Source organism: Ambystoma mexicanum, chromosome 4p (assembly GCF_040938575.1).
Source record: "Ambystoma mexicanum isolate Mex_15411 chromosome 4p, UKY_AmexF1_1, whole genome shotgun sequence".
Classification (NCBI taxonomy): domain Eukaryota; kingdom Metazoa; phylum Chordata; class Amphibia; order Caudata; family Ambystomatidae; genus Ambystoma; species Ambystoma mexicanum.
The window spans coordinates 822818928-822831944 of record NC_090927.1 but is presented as its reverse complement, the minus strand read 5'-3'; positions in this window follow the sequence as shown (position 1 = coordinate 822831944).

Genomic DNA, 13017 nt, shown 5'->3' with positions numbered 1-13017 from the left:
ATATGTGGGAAAGCAGACTTTTCCACATCCTTCCATTCCTTCTGATTTTATGAATGTCTTTGTGTGGGAGAACGAAACCTCGATGGGGTGGTGTGCTTTCGCAATGGCCTGCCAGGTTTTACACGTTTTGCCCCTGAAGAAATTGTTAGATTTTCCCCCCAGATGTTGTAGCAACTCTAGTAGTTGAGCCACCCTACACCAACTTGCTCTTTGGCTCTGGGTGGTCTATGCCATTTAGAAAGTCTGATTCTTTCTCCACCATTTGCTGCCTAGCTCTATTTTTAGGGGGAGAAGATTGAGAAGTCCCCTATCACCAAAGTGGATCCAGTTCGCTGGTCCAAAATGGTGTGTATGTCCTGCTGAGAAAACATGCTTTGCTTGTCTTGGACCGAAGTACTCTGGGCCTGTCCCTTAAAAGTGAGCATCAAGCTGTAAACTGTGGGCCAATGATTGTGTTTTCCCATCTCCGTTCAGGATGCTACTGCCCCAAGCATGGCATTTTCCAGATGTCTCTCTGTCCAAGCAAAGGTGGGTGTTGTCTCACAAGATGCTGCCATGTTAGGAAGAGGAAGTGGCCCTGCTACACATTTGCCCCCCCCAAGGCAGGCACTGTCTGGGAGTGGGATCAGGAGCAATCCCAGACCGAATGTGTGCCAGCAGTGGCAGGGCTTCATACTGCCCTGGGAGAGATGGGACAGGTGTATTCTTCACTCTGGTGCCTAAATATTTCTCACATGTGTTTTCCAGTTATGGGCATGCTTTCCCAAAGTTAACGTCTGCTCTCTCCCAGATTCCACAATCGCTCCTTGAAAAGTCTAAGGTCCCCTGTTAAAATTGTGCAAATTTTCAACGTGGTCCCATCCTCACTGTGCTGATATACTAAATGGTCCCTCCAGACACTCTACTACATTGTTGCTCCCTGCATTTCTATTTGGTGACATTGAAGGTTTGGCTTGATGCAGGTTTTCTTTACTTCATTTTAGACTCTGCAATCTTCTTGCCTCTAAACTCTACTGGAAACTTCACAAAACCAACAAGAGCATGGCTGCCAAGTGGCTCCATGTTATGCGCAATACCTCTACCCAGTGTTGAGATTCTAGCCCCTTTACTATGCAGGCGTATTATGGCAGAACATAAATGACAACTCGCAGAATTGATCAGCGGTTGAAAAGTCAGAATAAGCTGCAAGTGCCACCCAGAGCTTAGTGCCATTGGGCAGGGGTGGACTGGCCTACAAGGAACTCTTTTTTTCCTAGGAAAGGGGTTGGGCTTGCTGAAAAATGTATAATATGGGGCCACTTTGAACATTAGTTGCAGGGCATGTTTTGGTTCCCAGACCACCCCTGCCACTGGGCAGTCGTGCGAGAGACGATTTCTGTGTTGGTTCTTGAAATGAAGCAGCTCCCAGCCTTCTTAGGTTGACTTGCTAGGTTTTATTACTTGCTTCATAGGTATCTTTTTTTTAAGATACATATATGTTACATAAAGGACATAAAACACTGGCGGCCCATCACCCAGGACTCTGGCTGACCAACTGACCAGGTTAGAACATTCACACATACATTCCAACACTTGGGCATAAACACTCCACATAACATCACACCATTCCTTCTGCACAGCCAAGCCATACACAACAGTTCTTGTCATTTATACTGTGTTTCTGTACTCCCTCGCCTCCCACTAACAGGCTGTACCCCCTTCCATCCAGGTCATTTTGGTTGGAGATCCTTTGCTTTACTGTGCTGTTGGCAGAGGGTAGGGTGCTGGACCTGTCTCGGTGCAATGCATTTCCTGTTTTACAATATGGAGCAGGTCACAACTGCCCAAAAGAGTGCTGTGTTGAATTAAGACGTGTGTGCTCTCTGGTATTGTTGAGCTCGTTTTTGGATTTTGTGACATGAGGCCTATCGCATGATCTAAAAGGGACCAAGTTTGTGTTACCGGGGCAACCCTAACGACATAGTGCGTGTGTAGCATCATTTTGCTAATCTCTCCCAGGACACACTGACTTGATAAAAGCATTCCACTGGTCTCATTTATGTGCCTTCTCTGATGATATTTATCTACGTGAATGTAGGGGAAATTCAAATGCGGTTGATTATATCACTGTGTGTTAAAAGATCAGATACTTAGTATATTTGATTTTATCACTGCCTTGTGAATTATTGGGTGTCGGAAATAAAGTGAGTTGTAAATTACGCATCTAAAGATCGATGGGCTAAATTTCTTCAGGGTGGAACGAAAAAAGACATCTTCACCATTGTTTCACGATTTTAGAAGACAATAGGAAATAAACCGCCTATGTATATTTTTTCAGATCAGTACTCTGAAAATGGTATATACCAAAGATGAAAAGTTTAAAATCTAAAGCGCATCATTTTAATTAAAAAAATTATGCACCTCCTGTGTTTTTTTTTTTTTTTTTTTGACATTCGTGCATCAGCGTTCTTGATTTCTTTTAACCTCATTCGTACCAATGTGTTTGCACCCCCTGGTACCAGATGTGTATTTGACTTTCTTTTTTTAATGTATGCCTGGATATAGTTTACATAGCGGTCTCCTTCGCTTAGAAAGCTATCCTAGTAAGATGCATATGGACGATTTCTTAAGCGCAAGAGCCTCCCTTGGTGCAAACCTCACTTATCCGGTTCTCTGCTTGCACAAGAAAGGTATTGAAGGACGTGCATTTGCGAGAAACTGGGGTTATGTTGTCCCTGAAATCTGCTCTATACCATACATGCATGGGTTTTGCCACCGGTGCAAACGTAGTGTCATTGACTGAATTACACAAATGTGAGCCCTTCCTTTGCTGACAGTAATGAACCCTGAACTGTAGCCGGGTGCTGGGAAAGCTACTCATTTATGTTGTGCACACTTCAAGGAATTCTTCCGGGAGTGGCGGGGCCGCTTTTGTGAACACATTAATTTCTTTTCTATTTCCTCTTCTTCCTCTCTGAACATTCCAGTGGAAAAGGTGGAACCGAAAATGTATTTTGATGGGTCTCTTGACTGTAAGGACACCAGGCCCTTGTAGGTTTCCATATGGATTTGGACCTTCGTCTCCTTCATGCCACACCCTGACTGTGGCACTTCTTTATGGAATGATCAGCTATTACCTTTTCTTTCTTTAAACACTGTCTGCACCTTCTCAGTAGTTAAATTAATTGTTAAATGTTAAAGGTATTTGTACCGCGCACCGTCACCAACGGAATTGGTCCCCAGGCGCTCCTGGTGGATCTGTAAACAATAAGGTGGGAGGGTTAGTAAGGCGAAGAGGGAGTAGGATAGTGAGAGAAGTGGTGTTCTGTTGGCAGCTTCAACTCGGCATACACCGGGTGCTGAGCTTTGGTGCGGGTATTGGATCGGTGTCAGTCTGTGTGTGCTGTTGCTCCGGTTTGTTTGTTGTTGCAGTGTTGTGAAGTGCGTGCGGCTTGTTGTGCGAGAAATGGTAGGGTGAGTTTTTTGAGTGAGAAAATTATGCAAAGTTTTCTGGAGTAGAGTAATTGCTCTACTCCCCACCAATGCCACACTCAGTTTTTGTTGGTGTCTGTTCACTGCTGGCTTCACTGGCTTCCCCTGCGGACACCTGCAGACACATCTTGGAGCCGCCAATGTCGGAGCCGCCCTTGGCCTTGGGGCCCTTCGCCACAGGGGCTGCCGGGCAGGGGGCTGTCCTGGGAGGATTCAAGATATGGGGAGGAGGGGCCAATCGGGCAGCCAATCACAGGGTTGGGGCCGGTCGGGAGGCAGGAGGGAAGAGGAAATGGAGGTTGGGGACTGCAAGGGGAGCGGGCCTCATCTCCGCCGGGTTTCACAGGGCAAAATGGGGAATAGCCAGGCCTAGGAGGGTCGCTGGCCCTGCGCACTCACCTGCAGCTGCTCATGATGTTAAAGAGCATGCAGGGAGGCGCCGGCCACAGTTGCTGCCATTACAATTACTTTTCCAATGAAGCAACACTTACTTTTTCCTGAGCCCCGGACTCCATTTCATCATCTTTGAACATTGCCACTTCATAAAACTGCCCCCGTGTTTCTGGTGGTCTTCATGTTGAATGTTCTGGGGTACAAATCAAACTCGCCCCCTCGTGATGAGACCTGCATTATCCTGGAAACTCGAATGACCCCGCTCCAGTCTCCAGTCTTAGTGAGTGTGCTTGGTCACATAGCATGCTGGAAAAGCGGCCTGCTGCCTTATTCCCTTCCTCTCCACCCATATTCTAGGCGTTGAATCAAAGAGTGTTTGAAATGTACAATATGCTATTATTGCAGCTACATTGGCATACTTGTGTTGTCTACGGTGCTATGCAAGCATGTGAAATGTCACAATGATTTAAGGACACATGTTCTATTGTGCACTGGGCAGGCTGCTAGGCATTATCCAGGCTCTTTGTGTGAAACGGTGGACACACCTTTGAGGGATGATTACTTTAAATTGATTGAGGCAAGAAGTATGCATGTTCTACTGTGTAAAAAGCATGCTGGGCTGACTCCTTTTGCAGGCACTATTCATTGCCTTCCTGTAAATTGGCGACTGCAGTTTTTGGGTTGTGATTAATTTAAATTGCAGGGTGCATGCAGGGCTGAGGATGGTGGTATCTTCAGACTGAAAGGCATTCCGGGTCCTCACAGTTGGGGGAAGAACGGATGGCAAGAGGAAGGGAGTTCCAGTGTAAAGGAGCTAAAAGCTGGAAGGAGCGAAAACGGGAGGAGGAGGTGAAGTGAGAAGGAAATGGTCAGCTGATCAGAGGGAACGGGAAGGATAGTGGAAGGAGAGAAGGGAGGAGAGATAGGGAGGGGCAAGACCATGAAGAGATTTGAAGACAAGACAGAAAAATTGAATTTTAAGTTGTGAGTGAAAAGGAAGCCAGCCAAGGTAGGAGAGAGAGGAAGAGATGGAATCACGGGAGGTAAGGAGACAAAGGGTGCGTAAAGCAGAGTGGTAGATAGATTTAAGAGGGGCAAGATGAGAATTAGGGAGTCCAAAGAGTAAGGAATAGCAGTAGTAGAGGCGGGAGAAGATAAGGGAGGAGATTAAGAGTTTGGTAGCGTGGAAAGTGAGAGAGGGGCGGATTTTGCGACTATTGAAGAGGTGGAAGCGACAGGAGCGAGAAGTGAGGGAGATGTGTTGGGAGAAGGAAAGAGGAGTCGAAGAGAACGCCTAGGTTGCGAGCCTGAGAAGAGATAGGGAGATTGGAGGGAGGGAAGTGAATGAAAGGGGGAGGATAGGGAGGGGACAGAGGGTTAGAGGGAAAGAATAAGACTTCTGTTTTGTCGGTGTTAAGAGGGAGAAATCGGGAAGACATCCATTTCTTGATGGCAGTGAGGCAGGACGAGAGCTGTAGGTGGAGGTCAGTTGAGAAGGAGAGGAAGAGTTGAGTGTCAGCATAGAAGTGATGAGAGATGCCAAACGAGGAGATAACGGGGGCAATGAGGGAGGTGTATAGAGAGAAGAGAAAAGGACCAAGAACAGAGCCTTGGGGTACGCCATACCCAAGAGGGTAGTTAGGAGAGGACCGACCACCCCAGGAGACTGTAAAGGAGCGGCAGGAGAGGTAAGAGGATAACCAGTTGAGGACAGAGCCTTTGAAGCCAAAGGGGGAGAAAGTGTGAAGTAGGAGGGGGTGATCAACCGTGTTGAAGGCTGCAGAGAGATCAAGGAGAATAAGTATAGATGATTGTTTAGCATGACGGGCAGTAAGAAGGGAGTTCAGAATAGAGGTGAGAGCAGTTTCAGTGGAGTGTTTAGGACGAAAGCCTGATTGGGAGGGTGGAAGGATAGAGAAGTTAGTGGTGAAGGATGAAAGTTGAGAGTAAGCAAGGCGTTCAAGAAGCTTGGAAAGGAACGGGAGAAGAGAGATGGGTCTGAAATTCGAGGTGAGGCATGGGTCAGCAGAAGGTTTCTTTAGTATGGGGATGACCGTGAGGAGAGACAAATGTTGAAGAAGGAGGTGAGGTAGGGGACAAGAAGAGGGTAAATCTTAGGGATGAGAAGTGAAGGGAGAGGGTCAGTAGGGGCAGACTGTTGTATCCTGCATATGTGTGAATGAGGTCTGAGTCAGTGTAAGAGCTGTGTTGGAATGCTAGTGGAGCTTGGAGTGTTCAGGCTCCTGGAGATTCCAAGGGAGACGGTTAAGGACTTGGAGCTGGGCAGGGAACCAGGGAAGAAGCTACTAATGATCTCTCTCTCCTATATTCTATACTGAACCTGTAACCAAGAGAATAAAGCGTGTTTCCTATTTTCTACATACCCGAGTCAGCCTGGTTCCTGCTCCTTGTTATCACTGGCCCAGGGTAAATCCTGCAGGAGGCAGGATACATCATTTTGGCGACGAGGATGGGACTGAGCCAGGAAGAAATGAAAGTAGGAGAAAAGGCGATATGAAGGAGAAGAAGAAGAAGTACCAGTCTGGAGAAATGTTTTCTGGAGGTCTGGTGTTGGAGACACATGGGAGATTAGGTCTGTTGCAGAAGCCTTGGAGAAATTACCAGAATCAAAAGGCGTTTTTTTGGAGAACGAACTATGCAGCTGATGCCTACTAAGGAGATGGTATCGGTTACAGGCATCAGGCAACCGTGGAGGCCCATCCATGGGACTGCAGGACAAGAGGGCCCCTTTGTGAAAGTTGGGGGCCGTGTGGCAGTAGAAGTGTGCCACAGTATAAACCAGGCAGCAGGAGTCAGTGTGCACATTGTCGTGCACATGCTGGACGATATAGCGCAACTGTCATGTAATACGAGATGCAGCGCCGGCGAATTGGAATATTCAGAGACTCACATATCAAGGTACTGTGGGAAATCGTGGGCGGATAAAGTTTGGGCTAAATTTAAGGGTCCCTTCAGGCTGGGGGTGGCACGCGCACCTTGCAGGCCGTCCGATGCTTGCGTTCCATCCTGCCCGTTGGGCTGGAACGCAAAAGAAAGGGCCCGGCGCCATTACCCTGCTTTCCGCATTCGGAGACACTATCAGAAGCATTAGAGGAAAGGCCTTTCAAACGTGAGTGAACGTGATGACGTTTGCCTTATTGACGAGCGCTTTTGTTTACAAAACGGATATTAGAGGAGCTCTCCTGATACGGCCTGGAACGTTGAAGTGAACAATTTAAACATTGCAGCATTGCAGAGCAGAGAACATCGTATTCAATGGCGGCTTGGTTCATGGTTTACTGGGACAGTGTTCTACTTGGAATGCAGAAATTATCGTACTGACAATCAGTAAGCACATTATTACGGGATGCAGGCATCTCGGATTGGAATGATGATAATGTGCGACGCGTTTGTTTTCTTTGAGTGGTTGACATTTCAACAAAAAAAAATTTAGTGAACAGGGCACCACAGGAATAATTGGAAAAGTAAATTGTAATTATTGAAATTGTGATACGGAACAAACATTTACACATTTGTTTTGATTCTGTGAAAGCATGGTGTCGGAGTTTGCATAAACGTTTTTACTGAAAATCAACATTTATTTAGCTGTCGCTAAGGAAGTTGTGAGGGGACAACTATGCTTTTCTGAACTTTATTGTTTTGTAGCGTGTGCAGTTCGTGAGGGCATAACAAAGCTTTATTAAAGTGTATGAAGTATATGTCTGCAGTGAGTGGTAGGAGCGCTTCTAATTGAGAGAAATGATTTTGCACACCTAATCCTGTTTTACGTTTTGCCGTGCACACGATGATATATAAGGGTGCCTATGAAATCATTTCAGGGATTTCATTTTATCATTATGAAGAATGTGCAGAGAGCTTTCAAAGTATGTAAAGCATATGTAATTAATGCTGTTACATATTCAATTGTCTATTCAAATGTAGTTCACGGGGTTGTGAAGTTTTAATGCAATAATGCCAATTGTTTTGTTTGGGGAAAATGTACAGAATGCGAATTCTTTTTGAGAATCATTACCATTTAATGCTTAATGGGTTGTGCATTTTGGCAAATGGGCATTTTGGGATAATGCACATTTGAAAGAAAAAAAACAATTTTTGTGAATTGCAAATTTGGAAAATTCAAATTTTGTGTTGTGTGCTTGCATGTGTTAAGTTTCTGTGTGATTGTTGGATTAAGTTTGCGTTTGTGGACGCAAGTAGAGTTTGGGTCTGTGATGCAAGGGTGCACACTGAAATTTGGAGTTGTGTAGTTGTAGTGCGTGTGTGAGAAGCAGCACATGTCTTGAAGTGAGGTGCGTGTAGGTGTTTCACGCTTGTACATGCTTGTAGATGTGACGTGTGGGAGAGTGCACGTTTATTGCGGAGTATGTTGCGCAAAATGGGAGCATATAAATGGGAGTTGCATGCATGCAATGGGGTTTAGGCTTATACACCCTGGCCAGGTGTATTGGCAGTAGCATAAAACCTTCAGGAGGAACCCCAAGTTTTGTTTTGAGGAGGTTGGACACAGTAGGGTGTTCGTGAAGTTACCTTAGGGCATGGGCCCTCTTCGGAGTTGTTTTGTGGATTTACAACGCAGTTGTGCGTTTGGTAAAGGAAAGGAATATAGATTTTAGTTTCTCACAGTTGTGTATGTTTTCTATATCAGGGCTACACTATATTGTCTGCGTTGTAGGTAACCGCACGGCAAGATGTTTCCTTTTGTTGAGTTTAGGGTTTGCCCTAGTTAGTTCTGTGATGCCAGGCGGTGCAAGTGGGAGGAGGATATTTGTTGTTTTTGCACGCCAGTTTGCAAGTGGTATTTAATAGTAGTGGAGGGCACACAGTGTTTAGCCAGTGTTGTTTAGTATGTAAGTTGTGGACTGTACACTGGCAGGGGTTACTGGATTTAATTTCAGTTTGAATTACACTTTTTCAATATATTTTCAGAGTTTTCAGGTCACACCATTTGATTTTTCATCCCAGTGGTGTGTCGGAGCTTTTGGGTTTTGCAAAATTTTGAAATTGCACTACAATACTGGTTTCTTTTCGTCTGGTAGTGTTAAAATGCTTACATCTGAATTTTGGTTTTTGCAAAGGTGAATGTGCAATGCACTACTAATTTTGTCATCTGGTAGTAATTGCATGTTAACATTTTTTCATAGCTTTTGCTATGCAATTTTTAAGCCACAAATCCTTCTTTTTTGTGGTTGTGTTTTCCGTGATCTTTGTGTTGTATGTCTCTTTCCTAGGTTTTTCATTCCTTTTTCATGTTTTCCTTAGGAGAGGAGGATGAGGCATGGTTGTTGGGATATTTGATAGAGTGCATGGGATCTTTGATGGCATGTTTAGGACTATTGTGATGGCCTTGTGTAAGTTTGCAAGATTCGTGGCTACACAGTTTTGGCAAGGTAGTTAGCCTATTTTTGGGGCGTTTTGGGTTGTGCTCAAGTGTGGCAGACTTGAGGCCAAGAGTGGCAGTCTTGGCGGAAGGTGTTTAGTTTAGGAGGGTCGATGGCTGTAGTTTTGTTTTGTTTGTCCATGTGTCAAGGTTGTGCTTGGTGGTGGCGGCACCAAGACCCTGGTGTGGCAGGCCAGGGTGGAAGGAGCACTAGTAAAATATTGTGGTTGTTAGTCCTTACGTGGTTGTGAGTTTGGGTGTTTTCTTTTGATTGAAAAAGGGGGGGGATGTGTTGTATCCTGAATATGTGTGAATGAGGTCTGAGTCAGTGTAAGAGCTGTGTTGGAATGCTAGTGGAGCTTGGAGTGTTCAGGCTCCTGGAGATTCCAAGGGAGACGGTTAAGGACTTGGAGCTGGGCAGGGAACCAGGGAAGAAGCTACTAATGATCTCTCTCTCCTATATTCTATACTGAACCTGTAACCAAGAGAATAAAGCGTGTTTCCTATTTTCTACATACCTGAGTCAGCCTGGTTCCTGCTCCTTGTTATCACTGGCTGAGGGTAGATCCTGCAGGAGGCAGGATACATCACAGACGTGGGATGGGCTTTGGATAGGAGGGTGGAAACTTCAGAGGGGGAGACGGGTGAGAAGGAGGACATACAGGAAGGGGGGGGGGCGAAGAAGCAGGGAAGTCAGAGGTGGAGGTGAGAATTTTTTGCCGAAGGGAGACAATCTTAGAAGAGAAGAAGTTAGCAAAGTCAGAAGGAGAGAGTGAGGAATTAGAGGAGGGATCAGGAGTGGGGGGAGAGAGGAGTCGAGAGAGAGTTTGGAAGATGCGGCGAGGGCGAGTCGCTTGAGATTGGAGTAGGTTAGAGAAATAAGAGGATTTAGCTGAGGCCAGGCAAGAGTCGTAGATGGAGTGATAAGAGAAGTAAGAGGTTTGGTTAGATAACGAGGGGTTTCCGTTTTAAATTTAAAGTTTCCGTTTTAGATTCTCAGCTTCCAAATGGAAAAGAATAGATATATATTTTTTAAGAACCCCATACGTGCTTGGCGAGCGTATTGTAGGTCTACATCATGTGTTTTTCTCAACGAATTTGACTAAATGAGTGTTGGGAAAATGCGTGAGCAGCAGTCCCAGCTACACCTCAGACACCTGAAAATAAATGTTGCGACCCTGCACCCGCACCTATGACGTTGCAGATTACAAAGTGCCTTCTGCAACCTCATGCTATGAATCGGAGACGCTTGCATGAAGGATTTGTCTGTGGTCAATATCGGAAGGAAGGAGGACATCTATCGAGAGCCCATTGATAATCCACGTACGAGAACTTCACGATCCCAACATTTAAAAGTTTGGTGAATGTGTCTGAGCCACTCGAAAAAGGTGTGTTTGTGCAATGTGAGGTGGCACTCGTTTCACTATCCTATGGTACCTTTGGTTAATTTGAACAACCCAAACTGACCCATTGTAAAATGAGAGTTGCACAGACGGACAGGATTACTTGTACGGTCAGCAAAAATGCAATCTGTCTGCATCTTCTGGTTGCAAACCCCCCTGCTGCAAAGCCACTTTAAAAAAATGTTTTTATTGATTTAGTTGAATTTAATCAACTTTTCAATTTACAGTTAAAATAATCATCCGAAATTAACAAAGGATAATGTTCAATGTAACAACTGCAAAGTAACGTAAAGTAACAACAAAAATTAAAAAATTAAAAAAGAAAAAAAACTTGATTGAAACATAAGACCAACGTTCAAAATGAACAGAGGACAATATCCAATGTAGCAAATGCAATGTAACAAAGATGACAAGAAATCAAATTAAAACATGAAACCAATATAATCATATTTACACTACTTGGTCATAATTCATAAGTCTCCTACAGTATCCAATTACAATGATATCAAAAAATGTACAGGGACAATCTGGAGAGGCAAGTAAGGGGAACAAAAGATGAATGACTAACATTGATGTTGATCCATTGTTGTAAAAAATGTGCAGAACTTATTGAAATGTTTTTGTCTTCTGATAAATAACAAAGGGCATTGAGCAATTAAACGTTCGAGTGTCTCAGGAGTATTGCAAAACAACAAATGTTTTGGTTTACAGACAAAGCTTTGCGCAAACATAACAGATCTCTGGTTCGCCATATATGCCAGCGGAAATGCAAGATTGATGGTCTATAATGGACAGACGGACCTTTGGACAAATAGTTTTCCATTACGCCTCTTGATTTTGAAGGAAATCGTTGACTAATAGCACTTTTGTATTGCAGACATTTAGTTTGGTTATCAATCCAGTCCATCTGATACATTTTTTGTTTAGCTTTATCTGGATTTAATATAAGAAGGTCAATGCCAATATCAGCATGTACCAAAATCTGATATGTGGATATTATCCATTTGCGTATGAACTGATTTTGGGTACTGAACATATAACTTGAGAGCATTTTTAGCATGGTTTCTGTGTGAGTGGAAATGAGGCACTTTCTCAGGAATGCACATAGTCTCCATTGATAAACTGCAGCTAATGAGGTGATTCCCAGTTCATAACGTAGCCACGAGATTGGAACACACTGAGGTAGGTGCAATACTCTGCACCAAAATGTTACTTCACATTTATCAAAAATCAAAACGGACAAGGGACCACCTGTTTCCAAACCATAAATTATGGTAGGGATGACCTTCATTTTCCAAAATATCACTGCTGGAGTAACTGAAAATGTTCCATATCGGGTTAGGAGAATACAAGCCGGAGACGTGGCTGATAAGTTTACACTCAATCTGACTAAGGTTGGGTTTCAATATTGCCTCAAAGATAACCCCCAAGTATGTGTAAGCATTGAACAGTTAGCAATTTCACATTGTTAATAGACCAATGTTTTAAGGTATGGCCACCACACTTTGGATTATACAGTACAGTATATATGTATATATATACAGTCTGTTTTGGAAGTGTTGACTTTGAGTTCATTCTTGGTTATATATGAATCAAATGCAGTCAATAGCCTTTGCAGCCCAGAGGGAGTCTTATATATTAAAACAATGTCATTGGCATACATGAGGGCTTTTATAGGCTTCACTTCTTGAGATTCCACCGCTTGCTTCGCTTCCAGTGCTCCTGATCCAAACTAAGTCATGTCTTCGTCAGATGAAGGGAAGCTCTTTGTTGGAGGATTGAGTTTTGACTCGAATGAACATTCCTTGGAGTCTGCGTTCAGTAAATATGGCGACGTATGCAATGCTGTCGTCGTGAAAGATAGTGAGACTGGGAGATCCCGAGGCTTTGGTTTCGTAACGTTCAGGAATCCGAGTGACACCAAAGAAGCTTTGCATGCAATGAATGGAGAGAGTCTTGATGGGCGCCAAATCAGAGTTGACCTTGCAGGCAAATCTTCAGGTGGTGGACGAGGAGGTGGCAGAGGAGGATACAGTGGAGGCACCGCAGGTGGCGGTGACAGCTATGGAAGAAGTGGAGGATATGGTGGCGGCTCCAGAGACTATTATGGCGGTGGTGGTGGCGGCGGCAGGAGTGGTGGTTATGATTGCTCAGGGGGATCCTATTATGGCAACTAAACGACCCAGATGTTAAGATCATCTTTACAATGGCTGTATTTATAAAGACTTTGGAGCTTTGCTGATTTTGTTTTCTTAGTGCACCTGCATTTTTGCACTGTTATCCAGTCCAAAAGCAAAATATTCAGTATTTTTTTTTCTTCCCATCCTCCACGAGAGCAGTTTGATGCGATAC